The sequence below is a fragment of the Felis catus genome, chromosome C1, assembly GCF_018350175.1.
Source record: "Felis catus isolate Fca126 chromosome C1, F.catus_Fca126_mat1.0, whole genome shotgun sequence".
NCBI lineage: Eukaryota > Metazoa > Chordata > Mammalia > Carnivora > Felidae > Felis > Felis catus.
In genome coordinates this window covers 210,272,287-210,296,306 of record NC_058375.1, presented here as the reverse complement: position 1 = coordinate 210,296,306, position 24,020 = coordinate 210,272,287, and the positions used below count along the sequence as shown (strand labels likewise).

The following is a 24,020-nucleotide window of genomic DNA, read 5'->3' as shown; positions in this document are numbered from 1 at the left end:
AAAAAGCTAACCTACTTAATACCACTGCTTTCAATGAGAATATTACCACAAAGAATGAACTAAATTTATTTTAATACATTCCAGTATGCAGTAAAATCTTAGCAACAGCATCATAAAGAATAACACCGCATAGGGAAATGGGATTTGAATGGATCTGGGCCTTTTTGGTCTTGGAATGATTTTAAACTGTAAGCCATGAGCAAAGTTGTGTTACCTTGATAAACCTCAGTTCCCTCACCCCATAAAACAGAGGAATCAATTTCATGGATCTTTGACAAATTTAAAAATCAACCAAAATAGGGGTGCTTTGACTGGCTCAGTTGGTAGAGCATGTGACTCTTGATCTTGGGGTTGTGAGTTTGAGCCCCATGTTGGATAAAGAGGTTACTCAAAAAAACAAAACAAAAATCTACAACAACAACAACAAAAACAAATAAAAAGTACTAGAATCATAAACAATTTGAGCTTAAAGTACAATAATAATAATAACAAAAACACAAGGCAGATACAACTCTAGCTTTATAAGTACCTCCCATGCTTTTTCCCACTAATGGCTAAAAAATAAGAATCTAAGATATCTAACATTTTAGAAAAAATCAAAGAAATGAAATGATGCAGAACTCAAACAGAACACAAAGAGCAGAGAACCATAAAGAAAAAAATTAATAACATGGACTTCAAAATTTAAAGCTACTCTTCTTGGGGGTGGCCTGGGTAGCTCAGTCGGTTGAGTGTCTAACTCAATTTCGGCTCAGGCCATGATCCCAGGGTCCTGGGATCAAGCCCCAAGTCTGGCTCTGTGCTTAGATATTCTTAATGCTTAAGATATTCTCTCTCTCTCTCCCTCTCCCTCTCTCTCTCTCTCTCCCTCCCTCCCCCCTCCCTCCCTCTACCCCACTCACACTCTAAAATAAAAAATAAAAATAAGTTAAAATAAATAAATAAAAATAAAACTTGCTCTTCAGGGCATCTCAATGGCTCAGTCAGTAGAGCATATGACTCTCGATCTTGGGGTTGTGAGTTCGAGTCCCGTGTCACGTGTAGAGATTACTTAAAAATCTTAAAAAAAAAAAACAAACAAACCCAAAACTATTGCTCTTCAAAAGACTTAAAAAGAAAAAATGAAAAGGGAAGCCAACTGATAAAAATTATTTGCAAAATGTGTTAAGATTTTGTGATCTAATGTGATAGGAACTTAAAGGAACTTGAATCCAAAATACATTTAAAAATTCTTAAAACTCAACTATAAAAAACCAGTAAGAGTGGGAAGGGAAGATGAACAGACACCTCATGAAAGATGTATCAGCACCGAGACCTACTACACAGGCACCCACAGATACCACTAAAAGGCCCAAAACAAAAAGACAGGCCATATCATGTGTTTGGAACAACTGGAACTCTCAAGAAGGTTAAAAAGGTACAATCACTCTGGAAGACAGTTTACAGTTACTTAAAAGTTAAATATACACCTACCATATAACCCAGCCATGCCTTCTAAGTTATTTACCCAACAAAAAGAAAAAACCTGTCTACACTCAGATTTGTACACCAATGTTCACAGCAGCTTTACTGATAATAACTCCAAAGTGAAAACAACCCAAATGAGTTCATCAACAGGTTGAATGGATCAATTTTAGAATATCCAAATAGGATACTCTTCAGCAATGAAAAGGAATAAACTATTGATACAAGCAACTACATGTGGAGACGTCAGATTCCCCTCCAAAGTACATACTGTATGAACCCCCCCCCCCATTTAACTTTTACAAAGTACAACTTTATCTATAGTGACAGAAAGCAGATTAGTGCAAACATTACAAACGGGCACAAAAAAATTCTTCGGGATAATGAAAATGTATGCTGTCTTATTACTATAGTGATGGTTTCACATAGGTCAAAACTCATCAAAATTGTACACTCTGAATATATCCAAATTATTGTAATTAATTATTCCTCAGTAAAGCTATAAGAAACCAGTCCACAAGCTTCCAAACTTGTATCATTTTAAACACTAACCAATTATGACACTGTGAAAAGCACACAGTATCCAGCTTCAAAAAGCCCCCCAAAACTCGAGGAATCAGAGAATACATAAAAAGCAGCATTCCTCTCAATCGTACCTGCTCGCTGAAATGGCAAAGAGAGAAAGAACCAGAAGAAGGACTTGCCCTCTTCCTCTCTCCGTACCCCAATCATGCTTCAAAACAATTTTTCTTGTTTTCTTGTTTTCCCTCCTACTCCAGGCTCAGTGCAGATACTGTAACATCATTAAGGCAGTGTAGGTGACACACATGAGCCCCAGGCTAAGGCACAAAGCAGTACAGTGGCAAAGCCCAAGAAGTACACCCAGAAATGGTAATGCAACTTACTGCCAGAAATGCTGTCAACCCTGTACAGGGCCAGTTTCCCCACTGACTATTTAGCAACTTAAAAAGAACCACATGGGACTCTCCTTAGAAACCTGACTGATGATTCTCTGAAAATTTAATTTTGAAAGATTCTGTGGCTTTGCAATTACATTTATAAAGGGGGGATTGGAAGTTTCTAGTTTTTTTCTCTCAAAAAGTCCCAAATGAGAAAACAAGAGACATGGTAATTATTTGCCCAAAGCCAAAGAATTATTAACCGTAACTGACACAATTAGTTCAGGACACTTCATGACATTTAGTCTTTGCGTGCTAAAAATTCCTAAGAACTATCCATATACAACTTTTTTTTTTTTAATTTTTTTTTTTCAACGTTTATTTATTTTTGGGACAGAGAGAGACAGAGCATGAACGGGGGGAGGGGCAGAGAGAGGGAGACACAGAATCGGAAACAGGCTCCAGGCTCCGAGCCATCAGCCCAGAGCCTGACGCGGGGCTCGAACTCACGGACCGCGAGATCGTGACCTGGCTGAAGTCGGATGCTTAACCGACTGCGCCACCCAGGCGCCCCAGCAACTTTTTTTTTTTAAGTTCATTTATTTTGAGAGAGAGAAAGAGAGCGCACGCAAGCACAGGGCAGGGGCAGAGAAAGGAGAGAGAGAGAGAAAGAGAGAGAGAGAGAGAGAGAGAGAGAGAGAGAGAGAGAACGAACCCCAAGCAGGCTCTGTGCAGTGAGCACAGGGCCTGAAGTGGGGCTCGGAACTCACAAATCACAAGATCATGACTCAAGCCAAAATCAAGTCGGACGCTCAACCGACTGAGCCACCCATATGTAACTTTTTTTAACTGAAGACAAACAGTGAACAAATAAACATACAAACAAAAAGGAGATGGGCTGAAGACACATCCCTGAGTTACTGTCTTGGCACTCATTCATCATGGGAATGCGAAGCAAAGATGAAGTGCTTGGCGGTAGCCTTTACAGGCATCTGACAGCAGCAGCCAGTGGGTATCACTCAAACTTCTGTACTGTTGCAGTTCTGTCCCTGCTCTCTGACAGGAAAAATGTTTAGTTCTTACTTCTCACTATGTTACCCCATAATAGCTATTTCCTATTATTGCTCAAGATCCTAGCCATACCTGCCACTCATGTCAGCTTAAGTTGTACCTAAGCCAAGCGGCTCTCAAAATGGATTTCCCAAGTCCCTGGATCCGCAGCATCAAGGTGACCTAAGAACTTGTAATGCAAACTTTCAGGACCCACTCAAGATCTACGAACTCAGAACCTCAAGAGGTGGTGCCCAGCAATGTGTGTTTCAGCAAACCCTTTGGGGGACTGTGAAATTGGTCAAAGTTTGCAAACTGGTGCGTTAGTAAAATCTAGGCCAGCAAATGGAAACTTTCTTTCCATACATATACTACATACGGTTTCCAGTTATTTCTCAAAATTATGAAATCACTAATCCTGGTATCGGGCAAGATTCATTTAACAGAGACAGTGTTCCAAGGACACATCCGGGAAAACACAATGTCCATCTCTTTGAGACCGATTCATATTTTCATCCCTGAAAAGCTGGCTTCTGTTTCAACCATTCTACTAAAATTGCTCTTTCAGGTTTCTAGATTTGCTGAAAGAAAAGTATACAGTTCTTTTTGTTCCTTTTGTTCCGTTAGTAAAATAATAAACAGGATCACCTGAAAAGGAACAGTTTTTCAAAGCTGAAGGAGAGTGGGAGAGTGAATTACTAACACAGCAAGCAGCACTGAGGACTCATGGAGAGGAGTAGTAAAGTGAAATTAGTCTTAATAGTTGTGTTTGCCTCCAGCCTCATCTGGCTATTTAGGTACAAAGTAGTTGAGTGATGGCTTTCAAGGTAAAATGCGACGACAAGTTAAAAAGGAATGGTTAGGGGCGCCTGGGTGGCGCAGTCAGTTAAGCGTCCGACTTCAGCCAGGTCACGATCTCGCGGCCCGTGAGTTCGAGCCCCGCGTCGGGCTCTGGCCTGATGGCTCAGAGCCTGGAGCCCGTTTCCAATTCTGTGTCTCCCTCTCTCTCTGCCCCTCCCCCGTTCATGCTCTGTCTCTCTCTGTCCCAAAAATAAATAAACGTTGAAAAAAAAAAATTAAAAAAAAAAAAAAAAAGGAATGGTTATAACAGACCGTGAAATCTAAGGTAAGAAAAACAAAGATATGGTGAGGATGATGGCCAAGAAGTTTAGCCTCAGTGGGCTGCAGTCCTGATGGCTGTGCCACAATTGGTGGGATTTAGAAATTAAGAGGGAATGAGCTGGGAAGAGAGAAGTGGAGGTGGCCAGAGACCAGGATGCTTCAACTTGAACTCTGAGAGGTGATTCAGTTATCGATAAATAAAAAGTCTAAAATAAGATGAAGGATTATTGGAGGTAGGAGGTCGAGGAATTCAGGAGGCCAAATTATCTATTATTATGATAATCATGTGGATTATCTATGCGGACAGTGAGACTAGAAGAAATGATTAACACTAGGAGAAAGAAGACATTACATAAGGGGCTAAAATCTAAAATGAACGAGGGGTATGACTGCAATAAGAAGCCACAGCAGGTGACAAAATCTACTGGCACGAGAAACATGGTGCTGGGGGACCAGAAATACCACTGAGGAGCAAGAATGATACCTAAAAGCCATCATCTGAAAGAACTGCACTCATGACGGAATTGGTTTTGATAATCTCTTTTAGGGAGGTGGATAATCAGTTCTGATTATAGAATAATGTGATGGTTGGGGTAGTTCAGAGCCTGGACAAGGGGAACCAGACAGCCTGAATTTGAATCCCAATTCTGTTTAGTAATGGAACCTGCTTCACAGGGATGGTGGAAGGGTTAAAGGAGTTAGTGGGGGGGGGGGGGGGGGCAGTTTCCATTCCGGAACAGGGGTACATAATGAACTTTAACTAGTACCAGTTATTATTACTCTCAGAGGTGGGTTATGGAATAATGAGGTAAGCAAGCATTGGGAAGTAGGTCTCCTCAGGAACACAGGAAACTATGGGTCTCCCTTCTATCCTGCTGCAGACAGAATCAAAGTGGTCTTGATAAAAAAAAACAACAACACACAACTCCCTCCTCCAAACTTCTATAGCACTTCTATAGCATGTCTTACATGAGGCTTTACCATTACCAATTGCCTCATATCTGAATTACTGCACATGTGTCTCATTTACTTTTGAATTCCCCACATTGCTTAAAATAATGGGTTGTGCCACATTAAGTGTTCAATAAATATACCAATAATGCTGAAAAACACACTTCATTTATTATTTTTTTAAAACAATTTTTTAATATTTATTTTTGAGAAAGAGAGAGAAGAGACAGAGTGTGAGCAGGGGAGGGGTAGAGAGAGAGGAAGACACAGAATCCAAAGCAGGGTCCAGGCTCTGGGCTGTCAGCACAGAGCCCGACGCAGGGCTCAAACTCACGAACAGTGAGATCATGACCTGAACTGAAGTCGGACGCTCAACCAACTGAGCCACCCAGGCGCCCCTATCATTTATTTATTTTAAAATTACACATCAGCCAACAAGAATAAGCCTGTGAAATTTTCAGAATAGTTTTTTCCTTATTCTAGTGCTAATCCACTTTAGAATTGTAATCATAATAGCCACTGACATAATCTAAAATACTTTGAAGTATCAGTCAGGGTTGCCATAGAAAACAGGTGGCATGCTCAATTCAAAAAATTTGAAAGAAAGTTTAATAGACTATTTACAAAGCACAGGCAGGCTGTAAGGAACTCACACGTGAGAATACGGTTCCCCCTCATTCGTAACAGCTCAACCCCACCCACTGGCAGGGGAAGGAGGAGAGGAAGAGGTAACCTTAAGACGAAGAGGGCTAATTGATGGGAGTCTGACCTTCAATGGAAGGATGCAGAAAGGAGACAAGAAATCCCACATGGAAGAAGAAAGTAAATATTTTAACCTCTCCCTCCTTCCTTTCTTGCTTTGACAATGTTCCCCCATCAGCTAAACCCAAATGGAAGCCAAGAGTCAAGAAAGCACATCTGTGTATCCAGACAAATGAGCAGCCTGGAGCCAGAGCAGGGTAAAGACCAGAGCTAGAAGGGCAGATGGAAGCCATCCAGCACAGCACCTAAATCACGATAATAAATACATGTGGTGCAAGCAATTTCACAAACTCAATTACGGACGCCAAAGATAGGAAACATCCATACTAATTCTCAATTGCTCATATAAAAAAAGGAAGGATAAGGAAACGGTGCTGCACCAGGCTTGAGAAGGAAAATAGATAAGGGCAGAGATTACAGCTTCCTAATCCTCTCAGGGACAGCAAAACAGAGCAGAAATTTGTGTGAGTGGCAATTTACCTTTATTCTGACAAACCCTTCTTTTCATAAAAAGGATAAAGAATAAACATTGTGACTGGACTCTGTTTGCAACCTCTAGGTAAAAAGATAAAAAATAAGAAAAGGAGGGGTGCCTGGGTGGCTCAGTCAGCTGGGCATCCAACTCTTGATTTTGGCTCAGGTCATGATCTCATGGCTTCTGAGTTCGAGCCTAGAGCCTGCTTGGGATTTCTCTCTTTCCCGCTCTTTCTGCCTCTCTTCTCTCTCAAAATAAATATATAGTTAATAAAAGAAGGAAATGACAGAAAGATGCTCTGGAATTAAAGAACTTTTTTTCATTAAATCCATCTACATATACCCAGCCAGATTTCAGACTATTTTGCCCTCACTCCTTAGTGGACACGTGGAGGGTTACTGACTCCCTAAGATACAATTGCAGCACTTGCTAGTACTGCCCAGACAATACAGAAACAAATAACCGGAGGCCTCAGAATTGAAAAATTCATGAACAAGTAACAAACATCCACTCTTTGAAAGCACAAAGAAAAACTACACAGAAAAAAATACGAACAGGAAATACAATTAAAAGCTCTCTAGGGAGATACCATGTAACAGCAACATATTATTTAGCGCTAAAAGAAAAAACAATCAGGTTTTTGCCTTAATTTGCCCTAAACATCCAAAACCAGAAAAATATCCCAAATATATGTCATGACCCAAGTTAAATACTGAAAAGTACATTATTAGCATTTCCTACATTCATCCAGCCTCCATTAGCATGACTGTGCTCATATTTCTAGACTGATTGGTATTTCCCAGTTATAGCCTATCTGAAGGATGTGTATCAATAACGCTTAGGGAAAAAAAGACACTATCCATACACCTTATGCAAAAGAAACAGTTCTCCATGTATGTATCTTTTTCAGACTGTATGTTATAGTCCATCTTAAAATTTGGTTTTAAAAAATGTGCAAGAATTAGAACCTATGCAACTGATTCACTGAAAACGGGCACACACAAGCTTTATGTGCACATCAGTAAGGCACCAGAGCCTTTGTGAACCAGACATATAAATGGATACATGAGGGAGCGAGACTTCCATCAAATCCAATTTATTTAATCTTAGGGGTTTTGTTTTTAATCTAAGCATAAACTACCTTACAATGGCTTCCTTAACATAAAAATCAAATCCTTCACCTATTCAGGCCCCAAATGAGCCAACCCCTGATTACCTCTCCAGACTCCTTTACTATCATTACTCTTTCCAGGCCACACAGGCCTCCTCAGAAAGTCTTCCCTCAAAAGCCAATCCCATGGTGGGGGGCAACATCTCCCACACCAAACCTCACCTGTACGTTACTACAACATATTATTTTCATGCCCTTTATCTCACAGCTTCTAAATGTAAAACTCACGAGGCAGGAACCTTCTCTGATTCACCACTATTTGTATTCTCGGAGCCTGACACATAGCAGACACTAAAAAAATAACCTAGCACATGAACGAAAGCAACTTCTTAACAGTGTTGAAATATGGGTACTTAAGAAATTCTTTTTTCCCTTAGTTCCATCTGAAATATACAGGCTGACCTAGAACACTTAGCATACTAACTTATCTATGCAGAAGTAATAAATTCACTCATGCGAATTCTCACATTCTGTCTAGACCAGAGGCTGTTAGCAAAACACACCTCACAAGCTAAAACCTGGCCTTTGGTGTGTGTTAGCAGCTGAAGTTTCACTGGGACACAGTCCCGCCCACTCGTTTACCTACTGTCTATGCTGCTTTGTTGGGTAGTTACAACAAGGACAGTACAGTCCACAGAACCTAACATTTACTATCTGACCCTTTACCAAAAAGGTCTGCCAACCCCTGACTTTAACTGCAACCATGGACGTTCTATGATACCATCCCAGCACCCAAAAGTAATAACGATTTAAACAGGATAATAAATAAAAGCCTGCTTTTGAGGCAGGTTTTATAATGTGTATGGGGAGTAACAGAGATGAAACTAACAGGAAAGAAGCCTTTCCCTGGAGGAAGTACTTTCCAAGAATGAGGGCTATGTAAGGGCCAGTTTATTCTATGGACCCATTCACTAGTGAATAAAGGAGAAAAAGTACCAGAGTTAAGTTTCAGGTAAGGATTAATGTATTTGACACTTGTTTTCTACATAACTGACAAGTACAAACAAATAGAAGAGATAAAAGCAGCAAATACTCAAACACTAGAGAGAAATTAAATGCAGTGGTAAGAGCAGTAAAACCTACTTGCAAGAATCTGCAGTTTGTGCAGGAGACCAGTAGCTGTAATTCAGAAACTTACCGTGCAACTTAGTAAAGGGCAGTATACGCAATGCACAGCACACTCCCATGCCTGATTTCACTTAACATCTCTAACATCAAATCGTGTTCCAGAGAGGTTGCCAAGAACAAAAACCCAGCCACGCTCGTTCAGATAAAACAAGGAAGCATACAGCAACACCAAGAAAACAAAAACTTTAGGGGAAACTGAGCTGCAAACAGAAAAAGCCATTTGGGACCTAGGTAGTCTGAGAATCTGTTTCCTAAGCCCCTCTCCTCCCCACCCCCCCAAACACACAGTTGATCACTTTTGCTTCTCAGACTATGTCTAAATCCCTGCTCTTGCTTATCTTAGTACACTTTTTTTTTTTTTTTTTCTGTTTAACTTGTTAAGACTGCACATGGCCCAAGTACATCCTGTCTTCTTGGTTTAAGTGATTCATCATTTGAATCTAGCCTCTGTGAACCTTAATTCAGTTTCTTATAAGAGGGAGGATCAGATTAGTCACTGGCCCCCAGGGTTAGCTGTCCATTCCTGGTCCAATAAGCTATGTGTTTTCTGTCTTTCTTTTGTGGTTTTTCCAAGGCAGGGAGGGAGTCTTCCCCCTTTGTTCCTTCAGCAAAGCATGAGAACTTTGGTAAGCACTCCCCAAACCTAAACACACATGTTATTCATGAATACGCTTTGCAAATTATAAAAAGCTTTATAAATATAAAATTTATTGTATTAGTGAAGTCACATTGGTTTCAAGTAAGATTATCAATTGTCCTCCTTTCTCAAACTAGTATGACTATGTAAGTTACCCTGTATGGGTAACAAAACAATTGTTCTTTCAATTTTGTATGCTGCCTTTAATAAGCTTCCCAGTTTTAGACAGTTAAATTTATCAATATTTACTTTGTGGTTTTCCATTGCTTTTAGCATATAAAGTCCTTACACGTTCAAATGTTAAGCAGTCAGCTATATTTTCTATTAAATTTTACAGTAATCACTTAAGGTTTTTTACTACCTACCCTCAAGCTTACATCCTTAAACACTACAATTTAGTTTGTTTTTTAGTTATAAAATAATTTATTTTACAGCAAAGTTGCAAGTATAGTAAAAAAGAACTCCCATATACCCTTTACCCAGTCTCTAATGTTAACATTTACTTTATCATGCTCTTTAGATAAAATTTTTTCTAAGCTTTAAATGGTTTAGAACCTTCTCTTCCTAATGTCTACCTCCTAAAAACAAAGACATTCTTTTGTATAAATGTAAGCAAAACTATCTAAATCAGGAAATTTACATTTTATTATTCTCTAATCCACAGACTAGCCAATTATCTTAATAGTGTCCTTTAGAACAAAAAGAAAAAAGGTTCACCGGGTAGAGAATCTGAACTGTCCTGTTGCCTTTAATCTGGAACACTTCCTACAAGCGTCTTTGTCTTTCATGACCTTGACATCTTTGAAGAGTATAGGCCAATTACTTTGTAGTATGCTCCTTTATTTAGGTTTTCTCATGACTAAACTTATGTTATACATTTTGGCAAGGAATACAACCTAAGTGATGTTGTATCCTTTTCCGTGAATTGTATCAGGAGACACATGATGTCAATCAGTCCCATTCCTAGGTGATGTTAACGGACATGTGCCAGATTTCTTCATACTAAAGTCACTATTTTTCTCTTTGGGATTAAGTATCTTGGAGGGAGATCCTATGAGACATTTTCTATATTTTTGCTGCTTTCTTTGTGCTTTAAAATTTTAAGCCTAAAATACTTCTGAAATTAATTTTGGTCTACCACATCAGTTAACACTCAGACTTTCCATTTACTGAATAACCAATTCCTTCCATACTTAACTGCTAAAATGTGTTTATTTTATAGTAACTTTATACACTTAATATAGATAAAGATTATAGCACGTCTAAGGATCTAGTCTGTAGATCTGTGCCTATTCTAGTTTCGGACTGTTGTAATTACTCCAAGTTTATATTGCAAATTATTGCCTATAAACACAGAGATGTATTTTTAGTGTCTAAGTGGAGCCAATCCTATTTATTACCCCTTAGTTTACAAATTCTTCCCAGATAATTTTACTTCTTTGTTTTAGAATCATTATCTAAAAAGGAGTAGAAAACTCCTACCAGTGTCTTGGTTCCAATTGTTCTACACTTAAATTGTGAAGCCTTCATAAATCTTAAAGCACAGCGTTCTCATTCCCAAAGACAGTTATGAATATTATAAGCAAGCCTGCCGAAAAGGAAAGATTAACCAAAGGTTTACGTTTCTTTCTCTCTACAGAGTAAGTTTTCAATTTTGACATTTTCCAGAATATTAACAAGAACAAACAAGGTACTGAGCAAGAGAGCAGAATGGGAAAGGTGACCTAATCACATTTCCTTCAGAACTGAATATGAAGTACAACTGTAGTTACTCGTCACAATATGCAATAAGAACTGTCTGTGGATTATCGATGGCTTAAGGATAGCACCAATACCAGTGAATCACCTCTAACAGGAACACTACTCATTGTTTCACTCAGCCGAAAGCTTAAGGATAGTAATGGATTTGTACTGACACTCGATTGTCTGGTTGTCCTGGTGACTCAAAGCCTGCATTTGCCAGGCAGCTGACTGAGGCTGGGAATGTAGCCTCTGGCTGAGGAACAGAGAGACTAAGCGGCCCAAGTGCAGAACAAGCCTCGGAAGTAAACCTGATCCATACCACAGTCTATGTGAAGTAATCATGAGGAAAAGAAAAAAACATTTCGTTTTCTTTGAACATTTGTGAGTACATGGGTGGCCCACAGGTTAATCAAAAAGAAAAGAAAAAAAGGAAAAGGAATATTCAGGCAAAGCTCTTGTCAGTAAAAATGAGATGTGCAGAAGAGGGGAGTTTTAAGTAGGTTTCCAAAACAGATTATCTCAATGTCCAAAGGGAACAATTTGACCACCAATAAGAATAACTACAACAGACTGAAACACATCAAATAATTTCATAATATTAAAAAAAAAAAAAAAAACACATGTAACTGGTCATTGTTGGAAGATGTTTTGGAACTCATTTTGAAAATAGTTAAATATTGAGAACCACATATAGCTTTATGTGCACTATATACCTGATATTCGTGACTAGTTTTAATGTACTTAAAAAAGAATGATAAAAGTACTGCACATTAATGTAAATTTTATTAAAATAGCTGTATTTTCTAAAACCAAAAATATTAGTGAAAAAGTTTTACATCTTTGCAAATTTCATGAATACTTGATTAAATAGAAGATAACTGATTTCTCATCTGCCTCTGCATTTTTATGTTATGTAACTTCTGAAAAACTCCACCATACACTCATGAGAATCAAAGTAAAAATAGCCAATCAAGTCTTCAAACTACTATTAAAAATGTTTGATTTTACAGAATCCCTGAAAAGGTCTCCAGGATCTCCAGTAGATCCCCAGAGTGCACCTGGAAAATCACTTAGTTAAAAATCACCACTTTACAACCCCAAATTAATGGATATAGGAACAGAGAACTACAAGAACAGCCCCTAACATAACCGTGCCACCAAAATATCTCTCCATGAAAGAACACAATACCCAACCCGTGAAACACCAGGTCTTCCTCTTTTTCCAAACTAAACACAAATCTTAAGAAGCTACTAGATCCAACTACCAATATACTGGTAACTACGATGACTGAGGAACACCGACACTACTATACTACTACACTACTATTCGGATCGAATCAGCAAAATCCAAACAGTGGGAAACTACTGAACAAATGACTGGGCTGGAGAAGGGAGAAAAGGGGAGTGGGGGAGGGCAGGGGAGGTGGAAAGAGGAAGAGAGAGAGAACCGGAGTAAACAACCGGAGGGGAAATTCCTAGAAAACAAAGATTTAACAGGCAAGCAAAGCAGGTACCACTTCTAGTAATGTCAGAATAGCTCACATTAAAACCCAACTCTCCAACAGATAACTATAATCTCTATGTACATTATACAAACTACCAGAGGACACTAGGGAACAACCAAAGCAAACAGAATGTTGGAAAGGAAATTAAGCATTTGCTGTTTTTTTTTTAAAGACGTGGTCAATAACAATCAGAGTAGTTGCAGCAACTACAAAAACTGGAAAGTGAGCAGCAAATCCAAGGAAGGAGAGAATCAGAGAGTAGGAGCCACAAAACTCTGCCCAGGTCTCTGGCTCACCCTTGACCTAGGCATGTGCGGGGCTGACTCTAAACCAACTCAATTAAAGACTAAAAGAACTAAGTGGAGATTTTAACTGGTATCTTCCATGAGAAGCAGAATTTGCTACAGTAAAAAGGAAACAAAAGAAACAAACAAAACCAACACTTTTGGAAGGAACAAAACAGAATCCAGAGGCTCTACTATGTACCATTTCCAGCCTTCTGGATATAATCCAAAATCACTAGATATACACAGAAACAGCAAAGTGTGACCCACAATCAAAAGAAAAAGCAATCAGTAGTGACACACCTGATGTGACAAAGACTTTGGAATTGGTAGATAATGATTTAAAGCAACTTGTATCTCCGTGTGCAAGAGCTTATGATGAATAAAACTATGAAATCTCAGCAAAGGGAACAATTACAGAAAAGAATCAAATGTAAATCCTAGAACCGGAAAAGTGTCTAAAGAAAAAATGGTCAAAATGTTAAAATAATTTTGATGAAGACAAATTCACAGATTAATGAAGTTTAGCAAATGCCAGGAAGGATAAACACACACACACACACGCTCATAAAACACACATGGGTACGTCATAGTTATATCTAGAAAAAAAAAGAGCTTCAAGATGGCCTACTGCCATAGAGCAAGAACAATATAAAGATCAGATAATGCTCTTTTCAAAGAAGAAAAAAGTATTACCAGAGAGAGAGAGAGAGAGACTGTATATGACAGAATGTCACCTTTGTGAGGAGGACATAGTAATAATAAATATTGGCCCCTAACAAGTTTCAAAATAAATAAAGCAAACAATAAAACAGGGAAAAATATACAAATCCACAATCATTTGTTAAGTGCTCTAACTGATAAATTACCTACACGAAATCAGTAAAGCAGACCACCTGTCAGATCTGAACAGCACTATCAATCACAACCTATAACTGACATTTATAGGACACTATACCCAATAACTTCAGAAATATATTCTTTTCAAGTGCACATAGTATGTTCACCAAGAGAGACCATGTGCTGGACATAAAATAGGACTCAAAAAATAAGAAAGGGTTGAGAAAACATATAGAGAATGTTCACTGACAAAAACAGAATTAGAAATTGATTATACAGTAAGAGATCTAGAAAAACTCCAAATATGTGGAAATTAATCATTTCTATATAATCCATGGATCAAAGAAGAAATCATAAGGGAAACTAGAAAACATTTTAAACCGAATGATAAAATACAACATATCAAAATTTGTGCAAAGCAGTTAAAACAGAGGTTAGAGAGAAATTTATTGCTTTAAAAGATTAGAAAAGAAAGCTCTCCAATTAGTGATCGTAGGTTCTATCTTAAGCAAAGAAAGAGCAAATAACCCAGAGTAAATAGAAGAAAAAACAAAGACCAAAATTATAGAAGCTACTAAACACATTTAAAAGGAGGCTCTCGTTAACTTTGTCAATAAATATGACAACTTAGGCAAATTCCTTGAAAAATACAATTCATCAAAACGGATACAAGAAACAGATAATCTTAATAACCAGTGATCACTTTCACTCTCTGCCCCAGTGACACTCAGATCCCAGTGTTCCTCTTTCTGTCCTTCTAAAGCGCCCAGTCATCTCAACTAAAGCAGCTGGCCAAAGATGACTGAGTCATCAACTCCCACATAAGATTCTAACACTTGGTAGCAGAAGCTGCCAACAGGGGAAGGGGTCTCCATGTCAAACAACAGTACATCACCAAGTGGGACTTTTAGAAACAGGCAACAGGCCAAATCTGGCTGGCGCGGGGAGTGAAAGGGGCGGGCAGGGAGCAGGTACACAGTTTGCCAACTCCTGATATACAATATGGAGAGGAATCTTCAAAGAGAAGGGAAATTGGAGGACTTGCACTCCCTGACCTCAAGACTGACTTCAAGACGGCATGCTACTGGCATAAAGGGCAATGAATGAATGAATGAAACTGAACAAAGAGCCCTGAAACATACTCGTACTTACATGGTCATTTCGTATTTGACAACGGTTCCAAAGTAATCCATTGAGGAAAGTGTTTTTACCAAATGGAGCTGGAACAACTGTATATATTCACAGAAAAATACAAACCTCAACCTCCAGCACACCATATACTAAAATTAATTTGAGACTGATCATAGATGTAGATGTAAAAGCTAAAGCTTTCAAAGCTTCTAAAATAAAATGAGGTTGTGATGATGACAGTAGGCAGAGATTTCTTTAGAGCCGAGAAAGAAGAAACTATAAAACTAAAAACTGATAAAATTCATCAAAAAAGACAAATTTTGGCTTGTCAAAAAAAAAAAAAACCACTAAGAAAATAAATGAGAAAGCCACAGACTGAAAGAAAATACTCACTAAACCAGTCTTACGAAGAAAAATGAACAAATTCTGATATATTCATAGAACAGTCCTAGGTAATAAAAAAGGAACAAACTACATGTATCCACATGCATAACTCTCACAAGAAGTCTTATGCAAAAAGCACACTTTATTAAATACAAATAAAAATCAAAACAGTGGTTGCCTCTGGAGAGGGGAGACATTAAGTAAGAAGAAATGTCAATGTGCTTTATCTTTGCAGAGCTTTGGGTTACCAAAGGGGATGCATTTATCAAAACTCTTCCCAAGGTAAGATTGTTACATTTCCGTCTATGTCAATTATACTTCAATTTTTAACAAATATTGAATTCCAATTAATGATCTCCTGAGGATTTAAGGGGTGATGTGAACTAATGTTTGTGGCTTACTTTGAAGCAAATGTTAAGTGGAATTAACTAATGGATGGATACACAGACATGTGTGAAAGCAAACACAGCACAATGTTTACCATACCTGCACAATTTTTCAACTTTTATGTATATTTGAATGTTTCATAATAGAAAGTTGGGGGGCGCCTGGGTGGCTCAGTCGGTTAAACGTCCGACTTCGGCTCAGGTCATGATCTCACAGCCTGTGAGTTCAAGCCCCGCGTTGGGCTCTATGCTGACAGCTCAGAGCTTGGATCCCGCTTCGGACTCTGTGTCTCCCTCTCTCTCTGTTCCTCCCCCACTCGTACTCTATCTCGCCGTCTCTCTCTCTCTCAAAAATAAATACATACATACATAAATACATAAACAAATAAATAAGTTGGGAGGTGGAGGGGGCAGAAGACAGGCAGATCTGGCCGTTGTGCCGTGGCTTTGAGACGATGCTGCCATGGGCATCCACGAAAAGGGGTTCTGAGAGACAGTGCAGCATGTAGGTCAACCTGCAAGCCACTCACACTGCCAGAGACCCCCCTTGCCTGCAGTGAGACCTACAGCAGCAGCTGCAACAGAAGGTAACTGCTCACCACCACCCCATCCTTGCAAAGACCCCAGAATCACAGACTGGTATGAGGTTTTCCTTGGGGAGCTGGTGGAGCCCATGGTCCAGCAGAAGACTGACAAGACATTATCTAAATCTGTAAGAAGTTCTTGCTGGGTGTGGCCTTTGCTTACTCCTACCCAAAGCTGATACTGCCTGTGCAGGATGACTTTAATTTCCGGAAAGAGAACCAAGAACTCTTCGATGTCATCACCAATTCCTCAAAAATCTATGGGCCCAGAGCCTGTTTCAACTTTCTTCTTACCAGTTCATAAAGCACCCCACAACCAGATGGCATCCTCTGTTGCCAAGATGAATGCCAGGTGCTGTCCTAGAAGCCAAGCAGACTTCCTGCTCTGGTAAGAACGTCAATCGTGAGGAGCCTGAGTAGCAGCTGATGCTGAAGCACAAGAGACACAGGTGGAGGACTAGAACTCAGATGTGCACCACAGGGCACTTGTGCAGCATGTTTGACTGCTAGGTCTAAAGTCATCTGAGCTGTTAGGCTTCCCAGAGACTTAAGATGGCCAGGACTTACCCCGGATTACAGGGCATCCAGCCCCAATGATCTGAAGCCCCAACTCTCCTGATGCAAACCTGGCTCTATCCCACAATCCAAGAGATACCTGGTATCTCTTGCCTGGTAAGAGAAGTTGCCTGGTAAGACTGTGATCATCTAGCTTCTGACCGTTTATCAGCAGGTACAGTTTCAAAACCCGTATTAACCACTCACAGCAAGTAAGTGGAGCTTACTTGCATCTTGATTCAAACAAAGCATTAAGGAAAAGAAATGAAACTCAGGAAATGAAAGAAAACTGAACATTGCTAACTAGATTACTAATTTTTATGGACATGAAAATTGTATTGCGATTATGTATTTTTTAAAGCCCTTGTTTTTCAGAGATAACATTAGTTGATGAATTTACAGATAAAATTATATGTCTTAAGATTTGCTTCAAAAAATAAAGCGGGGGTAGTGCCTGGATGGCTCAGTTGGTTAAGCGTTCGACTCTTGGTTTTGGCTCAGGTCATGATCTCATGGCTTTGTGGGTTTGAGCTCCACACTGGGCTTTGCATGGACAGTGTGGAGCCTGCTTGGGATTCTCTCTCTCTTTCTCTCCCTCTCTCTCCACCTCCCACACTCACAATGTCTCTCTCAAAATAAATACACTTAAAATATCTATATAGGTATGTATAAAGAAGGGACAAGAAGACCATGAATGGGTGGAAGTTTGTTATATTATTCCATGTGCTTGTATAGATATATGAATACCTCCATAAGAAGAAGTTTTAAAAGGAACAAAAAAGACTGACAATTTCTATTTTCAATTAGATCCAAGTAAGTTTTTAAAATGGTAACTCACTAACAGGAAAAAAGAAACAAAATAGCTGAGAGGTGAGAGGAAGCTACAATGGCTGAGGCAAATAAGCTAGAAGGAAGTAAATAACGTGACCTAAGATACCAGTGCAAAAGAAAAAGTTAAACGCTCAGAGCATCCGTTACAAATTAGCAACTAGCTCCTTTACAATAATCTGGGTTTTCAGTCACCATTCAAAAAGACCATGCTACAATATGTTCACATCAAAGGCACAAGACAGGTACTTCTCACAGATTACAAAGGAAAATGAAACTCAGGGAAAAGTAGTTTGCCCAAAGTGACAAGACCACAAATTATTTTGAGTCTTAGTCTGGAGCCTTTAGCTGCTATAGTGGTTTTCTCAAATGGTAGCCTGTAGCCCTCAGCTTCAGAATCACAATAGGGTTCTGGCTAAAAATGCAAACAGACACCCCTTCACCTCACCATACTTACCATACATTCACAGTCAGAATCTCTGGAGAGTTCTCTCTTTCTCTCTCTCTCTCTCTCTCTCTCTCTCTCTCTCTCTCTCTCTCTCACACACACACACACACACACACACACACACACACACACACACACACTAAATAAATAAATAAATAAATAAATAAATAAATAAATAAATAAGAAAAAATTTTAACAACTACTAAAAGTAATCTGGATGAAATTCACATGGATCCAAAGTTTCAAACTCCCTTGGATATATATTCTTGTACACTCTCACTGCTATAAGTGTAATGAAAAAGTATGTAAGATACGATATAGAAATGTCTACAATGTTTTGAGGATAGTAAAACCAATACAGAAGAAACTATGAAATAAATATATATATATATATATATATATATATATATATAGTGCAATATCTTAGAGTGAATGCCATGGTGCGTGTGTGTATATATATGTACATATACACATATATATACACATACGCACACACATACATATAAATTAAATATAAATATACATTTTTTTTTGAAGTATGAGTGGGGGGGTTTATATAGTCCCTGTCAGCTCCAATACTCCTGGAAGACTTCATAGGAGAGTAAAAATTTGATAGGAGAGTAAAAATGTGAATCTTAAAAAAAGATTCACAATAAATACAACATCATGAGCAAAATGGCAAGAAAACTGGAATACGGACAGCATATATGGAAAACAAAACAGAGATCACTACAGTTTAAACATTTCTGCTGGAAATGAAGCAAGAAAAAGATTAACTAGGAAGGTTATAAAAGGATTTATATTGAGAACTGAAAACTCTGGAATGCCACAGACCAGGGGTCTTCAACCAACCACCTGCAGATCAAATTGGGCCACTGGCCTGTTCTTGCACTGCCCCTGCTCTAACAATGGTTTTTACAGCTGTTTAAAGGATTATTTTAAAAATGCTCTATTCAAACAAGGATATGCAACAGAGACTGTATGTAGGTGGCCCACAAAGCCTACAGTATTTACTGGTCCTTTACAGAAACAGTTTGCCAACCTTGCTAAAAGCAACAAGGTAATTCTAGATCCTGGAGTACTGAGTTTGTAACTTAGCTCTACTCAATCATGACATTTAATATGCTGTTATTAAAATCACAGCCAATTGTTGCTGCTATTTAAGATCAGCATAAAAATTAAAATGTCCCAAGAATTTAAATACATAACCCAAACATTAATGTAAATGACACTTTTGTACATTATGAAAACTAAAAAAATCCCTCTAATAAGGAACAAAAATACATATTGATAATCCTTCCCTTGTAACTTCTACTACCTTAGATTCTGATTCAATAAACATCTGAATACCTACATTATCCAACAAGAACTACACTTGGAACTTTCGCAGATTGCTCAAGTTCAAAGTATTTTAGCCTTTCTATATAAAGATTTTACTGTCACTATTTTATAGTTGGTAGAAATGGAGTCTCAGAGGCATCCTGTCCAATGTTCTCAGCCTGCCGAGTCCAAAGCCCATTCTTTCTGCACAAGACCACTGCACTTCAAGAAGTATTTAACAAATCCAGCTCAAATTTTATCTATTTCCCTAGAGAGTTACAGTTTGGGTTAAGACCGCTTAGCGTTTAGCAAAACTTTAAAGAAATGACTACAACACTTTGAAACGACATGGTATCTTCACACACTGATTCACGATTCATTCAAAAGTTCACGGTCTTGGGGCGCCTGGGTGGCTCAGTTGGTTAAGCGGCCGACTTCGGCTCAGGTCACAAGCTTGCAGTCCGTGAGTTCGAGCCCCACGTCGGGCTCTGTGCTGACAGCTCAGAGCCTGGAGCCTGTTTCAGATTCTGTGTCTCTCTCTCTCTCTGCCCCTCCCCTGTTCGTGCTCTGTCTCTATCTGTCTCAAAAATAAATAAACGTTGAAAAAAAAATTAAAAAAAAAAAGTTCACGGTCTTTACTCTGATAATGTCCCATAAACTCTTTCTGATATTGGCTTTCCACTTTTCAGAGTCCACGAGTCTGTGTGGAGAATCACCATCACTTATTTAGTTCACAGGACACAAGGTGTCCTGTTTAACCCATAGTAGACTGAGTACACACAACGTATCATAAAATGATAACTGGATATTCCAGAAAAACTGTCCGAGCATGTGAATTTGGAATTTAAAATATTTTTAGAAACAAAAATATTTTTTGTGTGACAGTGTTTGTTTCCTGTTATAAATGGCCCCAATCTCTCCCAAAGATGCAAGTTAATTGCCCAAAAACTCTCAATAGCTTATCTCATAAACTAAGGCCTATTTAATCGTAAGTATAACATCCTGAAAAATCCTCATCTCCACAGTCCCAAAGCATCTACAACTACCACTGAAGCCCTCTCTGTCTTAAACCAAAATGGAATTGGCAAAAAATGATTTTTGTTGTCTGTCTCCCCCCACTAAACTCCAAGCTTTACATGAGGGCAAGTCCTGTCTGCTTTTGCTTGTCACTCTATCTCTAGCACCCAGGGACAGTCCTTGGTACACAGCAGGTGATTAATATATCTCTCTTAAAAATGAAACACGAATCCATCATAAATGTGAACAGAGAGAAAAAGAGCACCTTACTTTATGGGCCAATTGTTTTAGAAAGTTTTTTTTTTTTTTCTTTCTTAAAGCAGTAGTTTGTTTTGGGGGTTATTTTTATAATCTAGCATAAAAATAATCAAATATTGTCTATTAAATGATTTTATTTCTACATGTAGACTGTATGTGCCTGTGGAGCATCAATAGTGACTCTTTTATTCTCAGGCCTAAAACAAAATTAAGGAGAGTTAATTTGCTCCTAGAAAAGAAAAACTGATGTTTCAAAATAAAATTACTAATACATTTTCTTTTTATTGAATTTCTAGAGCACTGATCACCAGCCCTGCTTCCATTTACTTTGATAATCAGGATTTAACCCAGTAGTGAAATTCCCTGGGCTAGAGGACCATAAATTACCCACAATATCACAAAAGAGGATATATGGAGGAAACAACTAAAGATTTTTTTTTTTAAGTTAACATCATGATAGAAAGTGCTACTAGGTAAATACAGTATATAGAAATTTTTTGTAAAACACTTTACTTCTGAAAAAAATGTCAAAAGTATTTCTGCAAATAATAAATACAAGGTGCTTTGCTGAAAAATATTGTACTGACATCTGGCACATTATGTTCTATAAGATAATAACATACACATCTGCTCCGCAGGAGTCTCAGAACACTAAAGTAATGTTCAAGTACTTCGTAAACCACATCCGTAGAAGCTAATGATATAATGTAATAAATATTAAGCATGTCCTTGATACACATTTATAAACGGTAATAACAGTATTTGCTTACCACAGCTCGCAGACCAAGACAGATGAACTTTATTAATCACTCAAATACCATAAGTGGTGCTGCCATCAGTTCTGTGATTTTCCAAAACCAATGAACAATTCTTAACACGGGTCTGAATGAAAAGCGAAATCTTCCCTAGAGATGCACGTGTGCTAGGCCACTGCGCTGATGGTGAATAAAACGGATTCCCTGAATCCGTGCCCTTTGCCCTGTAACTTGGCGGTCCCCTCCTACTCTTTATCCTGAATTTGGCAGCGTGACTTCCTTTGGCAAGCTGTTCACAACTGTAATGCAAGCATTACAACAGACTGAAGTTATACACTCAGATGACTGTAAACAGGTTTTCCCACATAGAAATGTCTGGAGGAACACTGAAAGCATGTGCAATGTAGGTGAATTCTGTTCAACACACGGGTTGCTGAGTCATTCAGCAACCACCGCGCTTACCTGCGTAAGCCTGCACCCTCCAATCAGGACCAGCTAACTGACCCTCAGAACACTAACCCCGGGAGGGAGGAGACCCCAGACCGCCGCCAGTCAATATACTCTCTTTTAACTGATGAAACACTCATCCTCAGGTATGACCCCTTCATGCACATTACGTAAGACGGGCAGGGCCTTTTTAATCCAAAATATATGTGATTGAGGATGGTCCTCAAACACAGTGACACACAGTTGGAATATGGCAACATGTTTTAAAATGAAAAATTAACATTTGCATGCTTTCTCTATGCATGTTAAACTTAATATTTAAATGTTTACATAAGATAAAGTGATAACAGAGCACCTGCGCTTGGAAGTCTATCAAGTTTTTGCTAGGCTGTGCTGACCATCCTGCACTTTATAGTATCAATCCTTACCTTCTAAGTAAGCACCTCTTAAGTTTTTAAGAACACAGATACTGTTAATATTAGTAAGAATTAAATATACCTAGCCCAAGACTTTGATTCCAAGATGTTCTTAGGGACACAAGAAACTATGTGTGTCTTCCTTAACAAGTATTTAAAAGGTTGGTATATTTTCTAACAGTACGAACTATAGTAAATTTCCCTTTCTCTTTGTGCAATGTGTTTGCTCTGCCTTCAATATCTTTTCCTGCCACAGGGCGCCTGGTTTGCTCAGTCAAAAGAGCATGCAACTTCTGATCTTAGAGTCATAAGTTCAAGCCCCACATCGGGTGTCAAGATCACTTAAAAATAAAGAAAGAAATAAACTTAAAAATGAACAAATCTCTTTTCCTGCCAGCTCAGGTCCTAAATGTTTTACCTCTATGAGATCTTCCCAATTCTTTCCTTTTCACCCACAGTTTGAATCTGTCCTTCCAGATTATTTCTGATACTTCTTATTCTTGTCATTAGTTATCTAACATATGCTATAACTGTTACATATCTGCCTCTCCAACTACACTGTAAGCTCTATGTCAGCTAAGCCTCTGAGACACACCCATAACTGCACCCACAGTACCTCGCACACCCACAGTACCTCGCACACCCACAGCACCTCGCACAGTGACTGCCCTGGCAAGGGCTTCAAGTGGCCTATCAGTCTGCATGGCTCTTTTCGGGATTTAAAATCCATGAACCCATTCCAGTCATCTCTAACATTCGTATTTTGTTTCTACTTTTTTCTTCAATTTTTTTTTTTTGAGACAGAGAGGGTCAGATTGTGAGTGGGGGAGGGGCAGAGAGAGAGGGAGACACAGAATCCGAAGCAGGCTCTGAGCTGTACGCACAGAGCCCGACGTGGGGCTCAAACTCAACGAACCGCGAGATCACGACCTGAGCTGAAGTTGGACACTTAACCAACTGAACCACCAAGGCATCCCTGTTTCCACTTTTTGATATGAGTTGCCTAAAATTGTTTCCTTGCCTATGTTCTGAATTTATTTTGATGTCCATCTTAAAAACTGCCATATTCAACAACATGGGTGAACTTTGAGGACACTATGCTAAGTGAAATAAGCCAGTCACAGAAGGACAAATACCGTATGATTCCACTCACATGAGGCATCTAAAACAGTCAAACTCACTGAAGCAAAAAGTAGAATGGCAGTTGACAGGGGCTGGGAAGGGAAACGGGGAGCTGCTACGCAGTGGGTATAAAGTTCATTCATACAAGATGAGTAAGTTCCAGAGATCTAATGTACAACACTATGCCTACAGGTGAGAATACTGTATTGACACTTAAAATTGTTTTCAGAGAGGAGATCGTATGTTGAATGTTCTTATCACAATCAGTCTTGTATTTTGAGGCCGATCTTCACCTAACCTTAGCTACTTACTGACAGGTGCAGATGTTTTTACCTAGC

The 24,020-nt window shown here is 38.8% G+C and overlaps 1 protein-coding gene across 11 annotated transcripts in view; it reads right to left on the bottom strand.

Annotated features, from left to right (window-relative positions):
- AGFG1 (ArfGAP with FG repeats 1) overlaps positions 1-24,020 on the bottom strand; it is a 75,778-nt gene that overhangs the window by 31,721 nt on the left and 20,037 nt on the right. The window lies entirely within an intron of this gene.